Source organism: Equus caballus, chromosome 3 (genome assembly GCF_041296265.1).
Source record: "Equus caballus isolate H_3958 breed thoroughbred chromosome 3, TB-T2T, whole genome shotgun sequence".
NCBI lineage: Eukaryota > Metazoa > Chordata > Mammalia > Perissodactyla > Equidae > Equus > Equus caballus.
The window spans coordinates 22690941-22704821 of NC_091686.1; the positions used below are offsets into that span (position 1 = coordinate 22690941).

At 37.3% G+C, this 13881-nt stretch overlaps 1 protein-coding gene across 6 annotated transcripts in view; it reads left to right on the forward strand.

Moving 5' to 3' along the window:
• HYDIN (HYDIN axonemal central pair apparatus protein) overlaps positions 1–13881 on the forward strand; it is a 335806-nt gene that overhangs the window by 98523 nt on the left and 223402 nt on the right. The gene's annotated exons all lie outside the window — the stretch shown is intronic.

Genomic DNA, 13881 nt, shown 5'->3' on the forward strand with positions numbered 1-13881 from the left:
AGGCAAAGGGAGCCCTTTGGTAATGGAATGGAATTGGACTTATCAGTATGAACTCACAGTTGTTGATATGCATAGAGATAGAAATAAATATAAATGTAAATGTGTGTATGTGTATATGTACATACATATGCATATTTCTTAGCTATGTCCATTGAGATATCCTGGAAGTTTGAGACCCTACTAGCAATGAGCATACATAGCACGCAAAGCTTGGTTTATAACTCTCACCCTCCATTAAAAGGAACCTTGGAGAATTGACTGATTCCAGGACTGAGGCAGAGAAAGAACAAGATGAGTCTGGAACACTCTCTTGTTCTAGACAGTAAGGAAATGCTCGAAGAATGATGATATGTCAAAATGACACAGAAGCCAGCAAAGAGACTCTCACTGACTGAACTTGGAACCAGATGAGAGTCAAAATAGATAATGATGCTAATAAATAATAATCCATTGAATAAATAGGAATCTATGAATCCACTCAACAAAATTTACTATTTGGCAATCACAGTAATAATCAATTCTGGTAAAAAGCGTCAATGGATCTCAAAACCAATGGGTGAAAGTGGGGTGTGGAACAGGATTTTACATAGTTTCAAAATGTCCTCCCTCAAAATACTTATTAATTATAAAGAAAAGAAAATTAACTTTACACTGAAGAAACCTAGTAGATGTTATGTTAGTTAATACCATCAGTAATAGAGCAAATCCACCTTTTGGACTAACCACTGGGATGCAGTGAGAACACAGCATCTCTTCAATGATATTAGAGCCAAAATACCTAACTTGGGTCTGATAATGAGGAAACATCCGACTAACCCAAACTGAAGAACAAAACAAAATGACCAGCCTATAATCTTCAAAAATATCAACTTCATAAAGTCAAGAAAAGATGAACTATTCCAGACTGAAGATCAATCTAGTCAGAGAGACATGACATCTAGGTGGAACAGGTGGGCCTGCATTGGATCATTTGCTATAAAGGAGATTATTGGATATAGGATGTATAGAAGTTCTTTGTACAACTCTGGAAACTTTTCTGTATTTTAAAAATATTTCAGAATTTTTTTTTCTGCTTTTTTTTCCCTCCCCAAATCTCCCCAGTACATAGTTGTATATTTCAGTTGTGGGTCCTTCCAGTTATGGCACGTGGGATGCCACCTCAACATGGCCTAATGAGCGGTGCCATGTCCGCGCCCAGGATCCGAACCCTGGGCTGCTGAAGCAGAGTGAGTGAACTTAACCACTCGGCCACGGGGCTGGCCCCTCAGAATTTTTTTTTAAAATGCTGATGCCAATAAATAAGTAAAACATGTAAATAGTAAGATTACAAAGCTAGATAGTAGTCTCTTTCTTCAGTACTGCTTCCAAGAAGAAGCACTTTTAGCTCTTTCTTGTGGTGGTAATTTCCCTTGCTAATTCTATGCTTATATTGCTATTTGTTGATTTATCAATTTCACACATTACTTTTGAGTCTGCAATATGGAAAATGAGTATTTAGTCAATTATATTTCCTCTACCCCTTCTTGGGCTTATTGAGTTATAATTTACATGTAGCAAAATTCATCTTTTTTGGCATACAGTCATACGAACTTTGACAAACATAAATAGTCTGGTAATCACCACCAAAATCAAGTATAGAGTCTCTCCATCACCCCATAAAGTTCCCTCATGCCCTTTTGCAGGCAATCCTTCCTCTATCTCGGCCCCTGGCAACCCAGTTATTTTAATATATTTATTTTATTTTATGAATTTTATTTAAAGACTTAAGTAACATACATAAAATTAAAATTTTTGTTCCATCAACTGTGCAATATCTCTTGACATATAAGGATATTGGGACCCCTCACCTGCCCACCACCATTCCACCTTATTTCTCCCTCTCAACTTCTGTGAGTCGTTCTACTTTTATATTATTATGGTTGATAACCATATTCAAGTGTTCTGTTTTGTCTACATAAATTTTATATGCTGAAGGGCCAAATTGTATTCTTGGGTTGCATTTTATCCTCTGCTAGTTGAGTATTCTGACCTATAGTCACTCAAAGAATGCCCCTACGTCTATATCAAGTAAATTCTCTTTCCTTACTGCCCATTAGTTTCTCACAGTTCTGCCTTGTTTTAGCTTACTTCGCAATTGACTTGAGTCTTTTGTACCGCTTTTGGGGATATTTTCCCCCTGTGGTTTCTAATTCCTCATTTTTTCACTCCTATCTAATGTTAGAATTCATGCTCTTCTCCTCAAAGACATTTTTCTCAGAGTACACCAGCTTCTTTTTCTAATTCAGATCAGTCACCTCCTGCACATTTGTTACCCAGGAATTTTAAAAAAAATTTTCATATGTGATCCATTAGATCTTTTCACTTAAACACTTTCCTCAAGTAAGTTTCTCAGAAAGGGTATATAGAAGGGAAACTTTGATCCTTGAATGCCTAAAATGTCTTATTCTGCCTCCATACCCACTTGATAGTTTAGCTGGCTATAGAATTCTAGGTTCAAACTAATTTCTCCTCAGAACTTTGAAGATATCGTGCCAACTTACTGTAAAAATCCAGAAGTCTAAGGTCACCTCTCATTCCTTTGTAAGTGGCCTATTATGTCTCTCTCCATGTTTTCTGGAGCTTTCCTTTTGTACTTGGAGTCTAACATGTCGTGAAGCTGTTGTCCTAGAGTAAGTTTTTCTAATTCATCTTTCTCAGCTTTCTATGGGCCATTCGAGTCTGATTACTTTTGTGTCACTTCAACTTTGTATACTTTATTTAATTTTTTAAAAATATTTTTTCCTCCATTTCTTTTCACCTCATTCTTCTGGAAATCTTAACAATCCAATGTTTAGCCCATAGAATTGATCATCTGTTGTCAAAGAACAAGATTTTAATCATCAACATGAGTAACAAATGACATTAAATGCTGTTCAAAGCTATTAAATAAGGATGCCCACAGAAATACTGATACTTCCTAGTCAAAAGATTCCAGGGTAGCAGGCATCATGCATTCACAGGTTTCCTTCTAACGCCTGTGGTCTGTGGTTGTCCATTCCTATACAGATTTCCCCCGCTATTCCAAAGTAGAGTGTCCTATGAAACCTTTCCTTAGCTGAAATGGCATAAAGAAGCAATTACCATTAATTTACATGGGAAAAATTTTTGAGCATTCCCAGACCCAAAAAATAAGCTACTAAAATAAATCTAGATAAAGCACAGTTGTTTACAGACACAGTTCAAAGCTGTGACAGCTCGATGCCGAGTGTAGCCCTGGGGAAGGAGCTTGGCGGCTCTGCTTTCCCTGCGTGGGGTGCGAGCTGCCTCTATGACTGCTCACTGTAAAACAAACGCTGTACGCTATTTCAGCTTTTTTTCATAAAAGAGAAAATCTTCGGATTTCTTTCAGTTAGCAAAAACAAGTACTAATGTAAGTCTTTCATAAGAGGGAAGTGGTGTAAATGAACTTTTGGATAGTGGGGGAAACCTGTATAAGAATGAGAAAATGGACTTAATTCTCAGGGTAGCTAGTACTATGAGCTAGTACTCTACTGTTTTATTTGTAGGTCTCCCAGGATATGGCTGCAGTGGTTATTTTAAACTTGGGGAGAGAGTACTAATATTGCAAAATCATTAAAATCTCTTCAAGTGCAAAAATCCTACTGTTCTGCTATGCCAGCGTGTTTGCAGTCCATAGCTATGCAGCCACATTTCTCTGTGCATAAAGGGGTCAGGCCATCTAAAAACAGTGCAGAAGGATGGGCTGCCTGACTCAAGATTGTGCTGCCCTCCAACTCCCCCACGTGTGTGTCCCTTGCTGATGAGGTTTCCTTCCCTTCCCTGGATGTAACTGTCACCTTGAATTTTATTATAGTTAATTTGCTTTTGTAAATAATTTTACCACCTAGCTATTCATCCCTAAGAAAAATAGTATGGTTTGCCTTTTTAAAAAATTTATATATTGGAATGATACTATATGTCTTATGCTTTTAGCACGAGGAAGATAAAGCCACTCAATAAATGTTGATTAAATGAATGAGCAAATGAATGAATGAGTGAGTGAATTAATCAGAGTGTGATGTGATCTCTCCCTTGCCCATGAATGTGGGATTCTCAACATGGCCCAGACTGAATGCAAAATGGATTGGGAGTTTCTGGATTGTCATAGTCTATGTCCACACTTCAGACCAGCATCACTTACCCCAGAGTTCTTAATGGGTCTGGAGGAAATGTTGGCACATCAGTGTTCAGACACAGGCTGGCGGTGCTCCAGTGGCCCCCGTGCCACAGGTGCGGGTCTCCCTCCCATCTGCAGCGCCCCTGGGACTTCGTGCTTGGCCATGTTCCCGGGGGTTGGCTGCTCTCCAGGAGGTTCCCAGACATTGCATAACTAGTTGTATTTATCTATTGTTTTGTTTGCAATTCTGAATTCTGCCGCAGAACTCACATCCTGGGTAAACTGAATAGTATAATTTTCCATCTGCATGACATTCTTTTTTTATTTTGTTAGTGATGTTTTAAAAGATAGGATTGCCAGAGAAGGGCTTTGTTTGTATAGTAATTCCATATTATCTTCCCTGTAAATTCCATACAATTCTATGTGTCTTTTCAAGGGCTGGTGATGATTCCTTATTATTATCTTCAAAGGGTTGGCAAAACCTCCTGGTTTTAGGTCACTGAGAAATACTTCTTAGGCAGATAGAATAAATAAATGTGTCCATAAAAAAAAAGTGTCATTCTTTTCCATGGTCATATAGGAATCCTTTGTGTTTACGTACCACAATTTAACTTTTAACCTTTTGTCACTAAGAAATAGAATATAGATTCAGAAATTTACATAGTACATGCTGCAGTAGGCAGACCAATGGCCTCCCAAAGATGTCCATGTCCTAATCCCAGACCCTGTGAGTATGTTACTGTGGTTATGTTACATTACATGACAAAGGGAAACTAAGGTAGAAGATGGAATTTAGATTACCGTCATGTGCCGCTTACTCACAGTTTGGTCAACAAGAGACCACATATACGTTGGTGATCCCATAAGATTAGTACCATACAGCCTAGATGTAGGCTGTACCAACCAAATTGGTGTAAGTACACTCTGTGGCGTTTGCACAACAACAAACTCACCTAACGAGGCTTTTCTCAGAACATATCCCTGTCATTAAGTGATGCAGGATTGTACTAATGAGCTGACCTTAAGGTGGGGGGATTATCCTGGATTATGTGAGCAGCTCAGTGTAATCACAACGGATCTTAAATGTCAAAGAGGGAACAGAAGTGTCAGTCTCAGTGTCAGAGTGATGCTCTATGAGAAAGACTCAGTCGCCATTTCTGGCTTTGAAAATGGAAGGACCAAGGAATTTGGGCAGCATCTAGAAACTAGAAAAGGCAAGAAAATGGATTTTCCCCCTGAGCTTCCAGAAAGAAACCCTGGCCAACATCTGATTTTAGCCCAGTGAGACCTATTTTAGACTTCTGACCTCTCTAACTTTTGAGATAATAAATTTGTACATAAAGTCACTAAGTTTGTGGTAATTTGTTATAGGAGCAATAAGGAGCTAATACACATACATCTACATTATAACAAATAATTATAAGGCAAACATTGCCTCCAAGATCGATAATAGAATATTTCCAGCCCCAAGAAGCCCCCTGTGTGCCCCTTCCCAATCACACTCCCCTCACCCCAACCTGCCCCTGAGATAATCACCATTCTGTCCTTCATGATCACTATTTCCTGGCTTTCATTTATAGCTTTTACTCCTGTGTATGTATGGCTGTATATTACAATTTAGTGCTGTCTGCTTTTGCAATGTATGTAATTGGAAGCAATCTGTATGTCTCATCCATGTGGTTGCTTGTAGCTCTAGTTGTACGTCATTTTCATCATTGTACAGTGTTCCATCGTGTGAGTGTATGTTCAGAGACAGGAAGGAGCAGAGAAGGCCAGCATCATTGGTCTTGAGGAAGGCCTCTTGGGATGCGTGCAATTTAACCCACATCTCCTACTGCAACCTTTTTTTCTTTTGAAAGCTTTTATCTCTAAGCACCATGAGTACGAAGATGTACAAAACATAGTTTCCGCCCTCGGAAAGCATAGAATGAATGGGGGAAACTGACACATAAGCCAACAGTTATGTCACAATGCTATCGAGTGAATGAGTGAATAATAGAAGAGGATACAGGACACACAGCTCAGTATTGGGTTTTTAAGGAAGGTTCCCCAGAGAAAGTGACTCTCAAAGTATTTGTTAGTTAAGTAGAAAAAAAGGAGAGGCTGGGCATATCAGACAGGGAAACACTTTGTGAAAATACACAGAGAAACACTATGCAAAAATATATAACATTAACATGAAATGGCAAGGAATTTCAAGTTCTTAGGGTATCGCTGCCAGAGAGACAGAGACAGAGAGAGATAGAGAGACTTGGGAGAGGAGAGGCGGGGGCAGGAAAGGAAGCTGGAGGCTGGAGTAATAGATAGGATGCGGTTAATGGAGGGCTGACATTGACTGCCAGACTAAGAACCTTGGACCTCATCCTGAGTGCAGTGGGGAGTCACTGAAGGGCTCTAAGCAGGGGAGTGACCCGCTTAGATCTGAATATGGCAAATATAACATCATTAAATCTTTCCAGTCAACCTGAAACTGAATTTTTTCCTTCATTTAAAATGTTCAGATTTTCTTAGAAGTAGTTAAACCTGTACGTTAGATATTTATAAAGACTTGCTGATGGTTTCATCTAGGTCCTGAAACTGATCTTTCATCTGTCTTCACTTTCCAATGAAATGTGTAAATTCCTAATTTAACCATGAAGACTACCTTTTTAAAACAACTCAAAGGGAAACTACACATATTTGGTTTGGATCACCATATGGGAACTTCAAAGGAAACAACACTTTCTGATTTAAACTGTGAAATGTATCGCTAGCTAACGTCGTTAATGGGTGCTTCAGAGCCAAATTCAGAAAAGCAGCATGGTGGAAATGATTTGAGATCTACCTGTTTCCTTTAAAGACCCAATTAAGATGGAACCTCATTGTCCATTTTCATTCTACACATCGTAAGAGAAGCATCTGAATTTTTCACGCAATTTAGACCTTCTGATTTTTAACCTATTTGAACTAACGAATGGAGATTTAGGAAAGAGAAAGCCAAATCACGCCAATTGTTAAAAACATTTTTGAGTTTTCAGAGTAATAAGTGAGTAATACTCTACATATTTGTAGGTTTTCTTTCTCAATACTCATCATACCACAACCTCATAATAGCATACGGTTTCTTAGTCCTATGAACAAGAAATTATTTTTTTGCTCAATTATTATGCTTACTTTAAATGATACTTTCAATTAGCAAATATTTCAAACATAAAGGAAAGTACAAATATCTATGTATACATACCCAGATTTAGGAAAACTTGAAAATGGAAAGGTATGCCCATGTTTTATGTCAGGAAGATCAACATCATAAATAGGTCAATTCTCCCTGTAAATGTAATGCGATCCCAGTGACAATATCAATAAGTTTTTTTTTTTTTCAATTGGGTTGATTCCAAAGTTCTTATGGAGGAAAGAAATGAAGTAGGATTGCCTAGAAAATTCAGAAAAACAAGAATAATGCAGGAGGACTAGCCCCACCATATGGTAAAACTTATTAAAAAGCTATACAATTTTATGGTTCAGGAAGGTGAAGAGAAAGTAGCTATCAAATCAATATTCATTCTTCCTTTCATCCTTACCAATCAGACGGCAGAAGCAACAGCAGCACCACACCATAATCCTCTAAACCCGCCCCTGCCCCAAATCCGCATTTCCCAATGTCCTTGATATGTGAGCAAAATAAACACCTTAACTTGTTTTAGCCACTTTGTTCCATTTATCTTTTGCTGCATAACAAAGCACCCTAAATTTTGTGGCTTTAAACAAGTAGCAATCATTTATTTTGCTCACTGATCTGCAATTTGCTCAGGCTTCAGTAAGGATAGTTCCTCTTTGCTCCACATGGAGACGGCTGAAGAGGCTTGAAGGTGGAGGCTGATAGCATTTTACATCCACCTACGTGTCTGGCAATTGATCCTGGCTGTTGGTAGAGACCTCACCAGGTTCTATTTGCCAGAACCCCTATCCGTGGACTCTCCCTGTGGCTGCTTGCTCCCTCATAGCATGGACAATGGAATGAATTATTGACACGAGGAATCTACTGAAGTCTAATTGTCATTTCTTTAGGTGATCTGTCTTTTCTATCAGATTGATACTATGAATTACTTTATGCTTTGATGTTCTACAGTTTCACTGTGATGGACTTACCTTTATTTTTCTTACTTGGTACTTGATATGCTTCTTCAATCTAAGAGCCTTTCATCAATTCTGGAAAATTCTCCCCAATTATTTCTTCAATATTGTTTTCATCTCATTGTCTCAATTTTTTCCTTCTGGAAACTCTTTTAGACATATATCTTTCCCATATAATCACCATGGATTTTAACTTCTCCTTTACATTTTTTATTTCTTTGTCTTCTTTTTTTATTTGTTTGTTTTATTGCAGTAATATTGGATTATAACATTATATAGCTTTCAGATGTACATTGTAATATATTTCGAATTCTGTGTAGACTACATCATGTTCACCACCCAAAAACTAATCATAGTCCATCCCCTCACATGTGGGTCTAATCACCCCTTTTGCCCTCCCCTCACCCTTCCCCTATGGTAACCACCAATCCAATCTCCATTGCCATGTGTTTGTTTGTCGTTGTTTTTATCTTCTACTTATAAGTGAGATCATACGGTATTTGACTTTCTCCCTCTGACTTATTTCACTTAGCATAATACCTTCAAGGTCCATCCATGTTGTGACAAATGGCTGGATTTCATCATTTCTTATGGCTGAGTAGTAGTCCACTATGTATACATACCACATCTTCTTTATCCATTTGTCCTTTGATGGGCACCTAGGTTGCTTCCAAGTCTTGGCTATTGTGAATAATGCTGCAATGAAGAAAGGGGTACATGTATCTTTATGCATTTGTGTTTTCAAGTTCTTTGGATAAATACCCAGCAGTGGAATAGCTGGATCATATGGTAGATCTATTCTTAATTTCCTGAGGATACTCCATACTGCTTTCCATAGTGGCTGCACCAGTTTGCACTCCCACCAGCAGTGTATGAGGGTTCCCTTCCCTCCACATCCTCTCCAACACTTGTTGTTTCCTGTCTTGTTAATTATAGGCATTCTGACCAGAGTGAGGTGATATCTCATCATAGTTTTGATTTGCATTTCCCTATAGCTAATGATGTTGAACATCTTTTCATATGCCTGTTGGCCATCCATATATATTCTTTGGAGAAATCTCTGTTCAGACCTTTGCCCATTTTTGAATTGGGTTGTTGTTTTTCTTGTTGTTGAGATGTCTTTGTCTTTCTATGATACATTCTGGGCATTTTTCTAAGGCCTTTCTTCCAGTTGACTAATTCTTTCTTTGGCTATGTCCACTCTTTGGTATATTCATCTGTTAAGTTTTTAATTTCATCCACTTGGCTTTTCAGTTTTAGAAGTTCTATATAGTTTTAATCCTTTCATTTTTTTCTCCTCATTATGGTTTCTATTTCTCCATTTACCTCTTTAAAGATTTTAAGAATGCTATGTTTAGAGTTTCTTTAAGAGTTTTCCATTATCTCAAACTCTTGGGATACTAATTTGCATGTTTGTGCTAACCACTGATTTTCTTCATACTGGATTGTGTCTTCAAATGGTTTGAAATGTTTGTATTGTGAGCTCATATTTAGCATGTGCTATGGACTGAATGTTTGTGCCCCCTAAAATTCGTATGTTGAAACCTAACCCTCAGTTGGATGGTATTTGGTGGTGGGACCTTTGCAGGTGATTAGGTCATGAGGGCCCAGCCCTCATGAATGAGAATAATGCCCTTATGACAATGACCCCAGAAAGCTCCCTCACTCCTTCCTCTATGTGAGGAGATAGAAGACAGCATCTATGAATCAGGAAGTGAGTTCTCACCAGACACTGAATCTGCCAGTACCTTGATCTTGGACTTCTCAGGCTCCAGAACTGTGAGAAATAAATGTTTGTTGTTTAAGTCACCCAGTCTATGGTATTTTTGTTAGAGCAGCCAAGACAGCATGAGCACGGGATCACAGAAGTATTCCTTCAGAGCAATGTTTTTATTTCTTCTGTGAAGAACCCTACAACTTTTGTTTTCTCAGCTTCTGATTCTTTCACCTATAATATAATGTAAACCTGGATCCCATACCTGTACATGGGACTTTTATTTCTCATAGGAGCTCTTTCCCCTATTCAGAGTGCTAGGTAGAGGACAAACTTCATCACTGCTTCCCTAGACCAACAGGTAGAATGTTTCTAGTTCTGTTTTTAGAAAGAGGTATCCTATCCAAGGTCCTGGATTTATGCAAGTATCTAAATTCAATTCCTCATTCCAAGATAGGAACAAAGCCATATGTCCTGTTTTGGGGAGAGTTTTAAAAATTGAGCCACTAGACCATAAGGCCTGTATGTACTTTACAAATCTCCAAATCCCCTTTTTATTTCTAGCATCTAGTATTTTACTTTCTTTCTTTCTTTTGATCTTGGATAAGTATTAAAAATATATATTTGTCTTATTTTTAATAAGCTTTTTTTTTGTATTTGAAGTGGAAGGATGGACTGAGTCAGCTTCCTCTGCCATATTGTCAGAAGTTAGCATAGTTCTGTTCATAGGTTCATATGTTCATTTATTTCTAGAGATAATGTCCTTAGAGAATCTGCACAGAATCACTTTAGCTGCTCATTAAAAATGTAGATTCCTGGGTTTCATCTATGTTTTATTGAATCAATATCTGTGGAGATGGTCCTAGAGAATATCTATTTTATTTTATCTGTTTATTTTTTTCTTTAGATTGGCCCTGAGCTAACATCTGTTACCAATCTTCCACCTTTTTTTTGCTCCCTAAAGCCCTAGTACATAGTTGTGTATCCTAGTTATAGGTCATTCTAGTTCTTCTATGTGGGATGCCACCACAGCATGGCTTGATGAGTGGTGTGTAGGTCCATGCCCAGGATCCAAACCAGCGAACCCAGGGCTGCCAAAGCAGAATGCACAAACTTAACCACCCGGCCATGGGGCAGGCCCCGGGAGAATATCTATTTTAAATGAGGACTAAAAAGTATGTGTTTAGTAAGGTTGCAGGATACAAGATCTATATAGAGAGAAATCAATTGTATTTCTATACAATGAACAATGGGAAATTGAAATTTTAAAAAGCCATATCGCTTACAATAGCATTAAGAAATACTTAGAGATAATTTGACAGAGGATGTATAAGACCTGTGCACTGAAAACTATGAAGCATTACTGAGAGAAATTAAAGACCTAAATAAATGGAGAACTATACCTTGTTAATAGGTGGTTAAATTCAATATCATTAAGATGTCATCTCTCGCCCAAATTTATCTATAGATTCAATGCAATCAAAATCAAAATCCTAGCTGCTTTCTTTGTAGAAATTGACAAGATCATTCTAAAATTCATATGGAAATGCAGAGACCCTAGAAGAGCCAAAACAGCCTTCAAAAAGAGGAATAAAATTGGAAGGCTACTACTAACTGATTATAAGACAACTTTTAAGCTACAGCAATCAAGATAATCCAGGGTAATCTCCCCATCTCAAAATTCTTAAGTAAATCACATCTTTTGCCATACAAGGTAATATTCACCCTTTTGCCATATGAGGTAATATTTACAGGTTCCAGGAATTAGCATGTGAGCAAACCAATGTTCAGCCTACCACAGATCCCATGTAGATGCCCAGTTGTTTTAGCTCTTTATACTATGTATAGTCTATCTTTCCTTACTGATATTCAACGCCTGCTCTGTCATGAATCAAATTTACGTATATGTGTGCATTTATTCTGAGTTCTGTATTGTATTTCCTTAGTCACTTTGCACTTTCTGCCCTGATACCACGTTATCTTAATTACAATGCTTTACAATAGATTTTAGTTTGTGAAAGGGCAAGTCCCCCCAATTTATTCTTCTTTAGGAATGTCTTGGTTATTATTGGCCCTTTGATTTTACATTTAAATTTTATAATCAACTCATCAAATTCCACCAAATTCTACCTGCTGGCATTTTGTTTATTAAAGCACTGAAATTGTAGATATAGATCAGTTGGAGAAAAATTGACAACTTTGCAACCTCAAGTCTTCCTTTTCAAGAACATAACCGAGTTCTCCATTTGTGTAGATCCTTGGTACTATCTTTCAATAAAGTTTTACAATTTGCTCCTTGAAGGCCTTAAGTATATTTTATTAGATTTATTTCTAGGTACTTTATATTTTTGTTGTTATTATAAATAACGTCTTGAAAATTTTTCTGACTGTTGTGTATAGAAATGCAGTTAACTTTTGTGTATTGATTTGGTAACCATCAATCTTACTCTATCTTATTAATTTAAAAAAATATTTATATGTTCTTTAGGATTTTCCAGGTAGACAGATCCAAAATATGAGAATGATGGCAGTTTGTTCTTCCCATTTATCCTTTTTCCCCCCTTTTTCTTGTCTTACTGTAAAGGAATGGAGCTCGATACTGGACATCTACGATATCTCAGATATCTTAGACGGCAGGTGTTTGAAAGCCCATGGTCACATTTTCTGGTATTTAGTGCAATGTAATCCACTGCATTGAGAGATTTCAGGGCTGTTATAGGGGTTCTATAGTGCATCTCTCTGCTTCTTATATGTGAAACCAGGACACTGCAATTGTAGATGAGAAACTGCCCTATTTTAAAAAAACATTGAAAAATTTTGTTCTTCTAGTAACAAATCTGTCCTTAGAGCTTACTATTTCCTTCAGGCTTGTGCCTCTTACTGTCTTTTGCCAAGACAAAAAAAAAAATCTCTGCTTCAAAATTCTTGTGGAAAAATAGCATTTGTAATGTAACCCTAAAATTTAGCCTAATGCAAGGCTGGGTCTTATTTGTACTCCCATTCTATCCTGGGTAAGGGCAATGGCTAGTTACAAATAAGACAAACTCCTTTGAAGTAATTAATAATTCCCAAAGAAACATTGGCTCGCTGCTTTATTACAACACATCTTTTTTTATTATTATTATTAAAGAAGGCAGTCAAGGTAACAGATGGAGAAAGCTTTAAGCCTGACAATTATAAATAGTCTTGCAGTTTATTCCACAATATATTTGCACTTCTCATTATTTGCCATTCTGAAAGTTGGATCTCTGTCAAAATGCTTTTCTCCTGACCAAGGAGTACAAATCATTGCCAATAGATTAGAACTCTAACATAATGGATTAGGGTGACGAGGTTGGGTTCTCTAAAAGTTTTACTTATGTTCTAGAGTATTGTCAACACTAACAACTGACCTTTGGAGGAACCTCTCTTCTAGGGGTCAGATGGATTGGAGGAACCCTTTGAGTAAATTGCCTGTCCCAAATATTGCTAGGATTGTTCTTATTTCTTATACTCAAAATAATACTTTCCTAATGACCACTGTGTTGCCAAGCACCAGAGGGGAAACAGAGACAAGTGTTCTTGTCTTTAAAAGGACAGTCATGGAGAGAAAGCATTAAAGATACAGAAGTTAAATAGCAACAGAAGGTAATGGAACATAAAATGTCACAAAGCATTATAATGATGACAATAAATTAGAAATATCACTTGGTTGTCCAAAATATATTTGTTGTAATACTGAACATTACATCTAACGGAGCATCAAAAGTATTTTGAATGTTCAAAATGTTACACACAGAGCAAGTATATCATTTTCCCTTAATAACTTGTAATTTAAGTAGTGCATATTTAAGGAAAACCTATCAAACTCTCAAAGATTTTTAAAAGTGGTGATATCCCCACTGTCAGGGAGGATGTG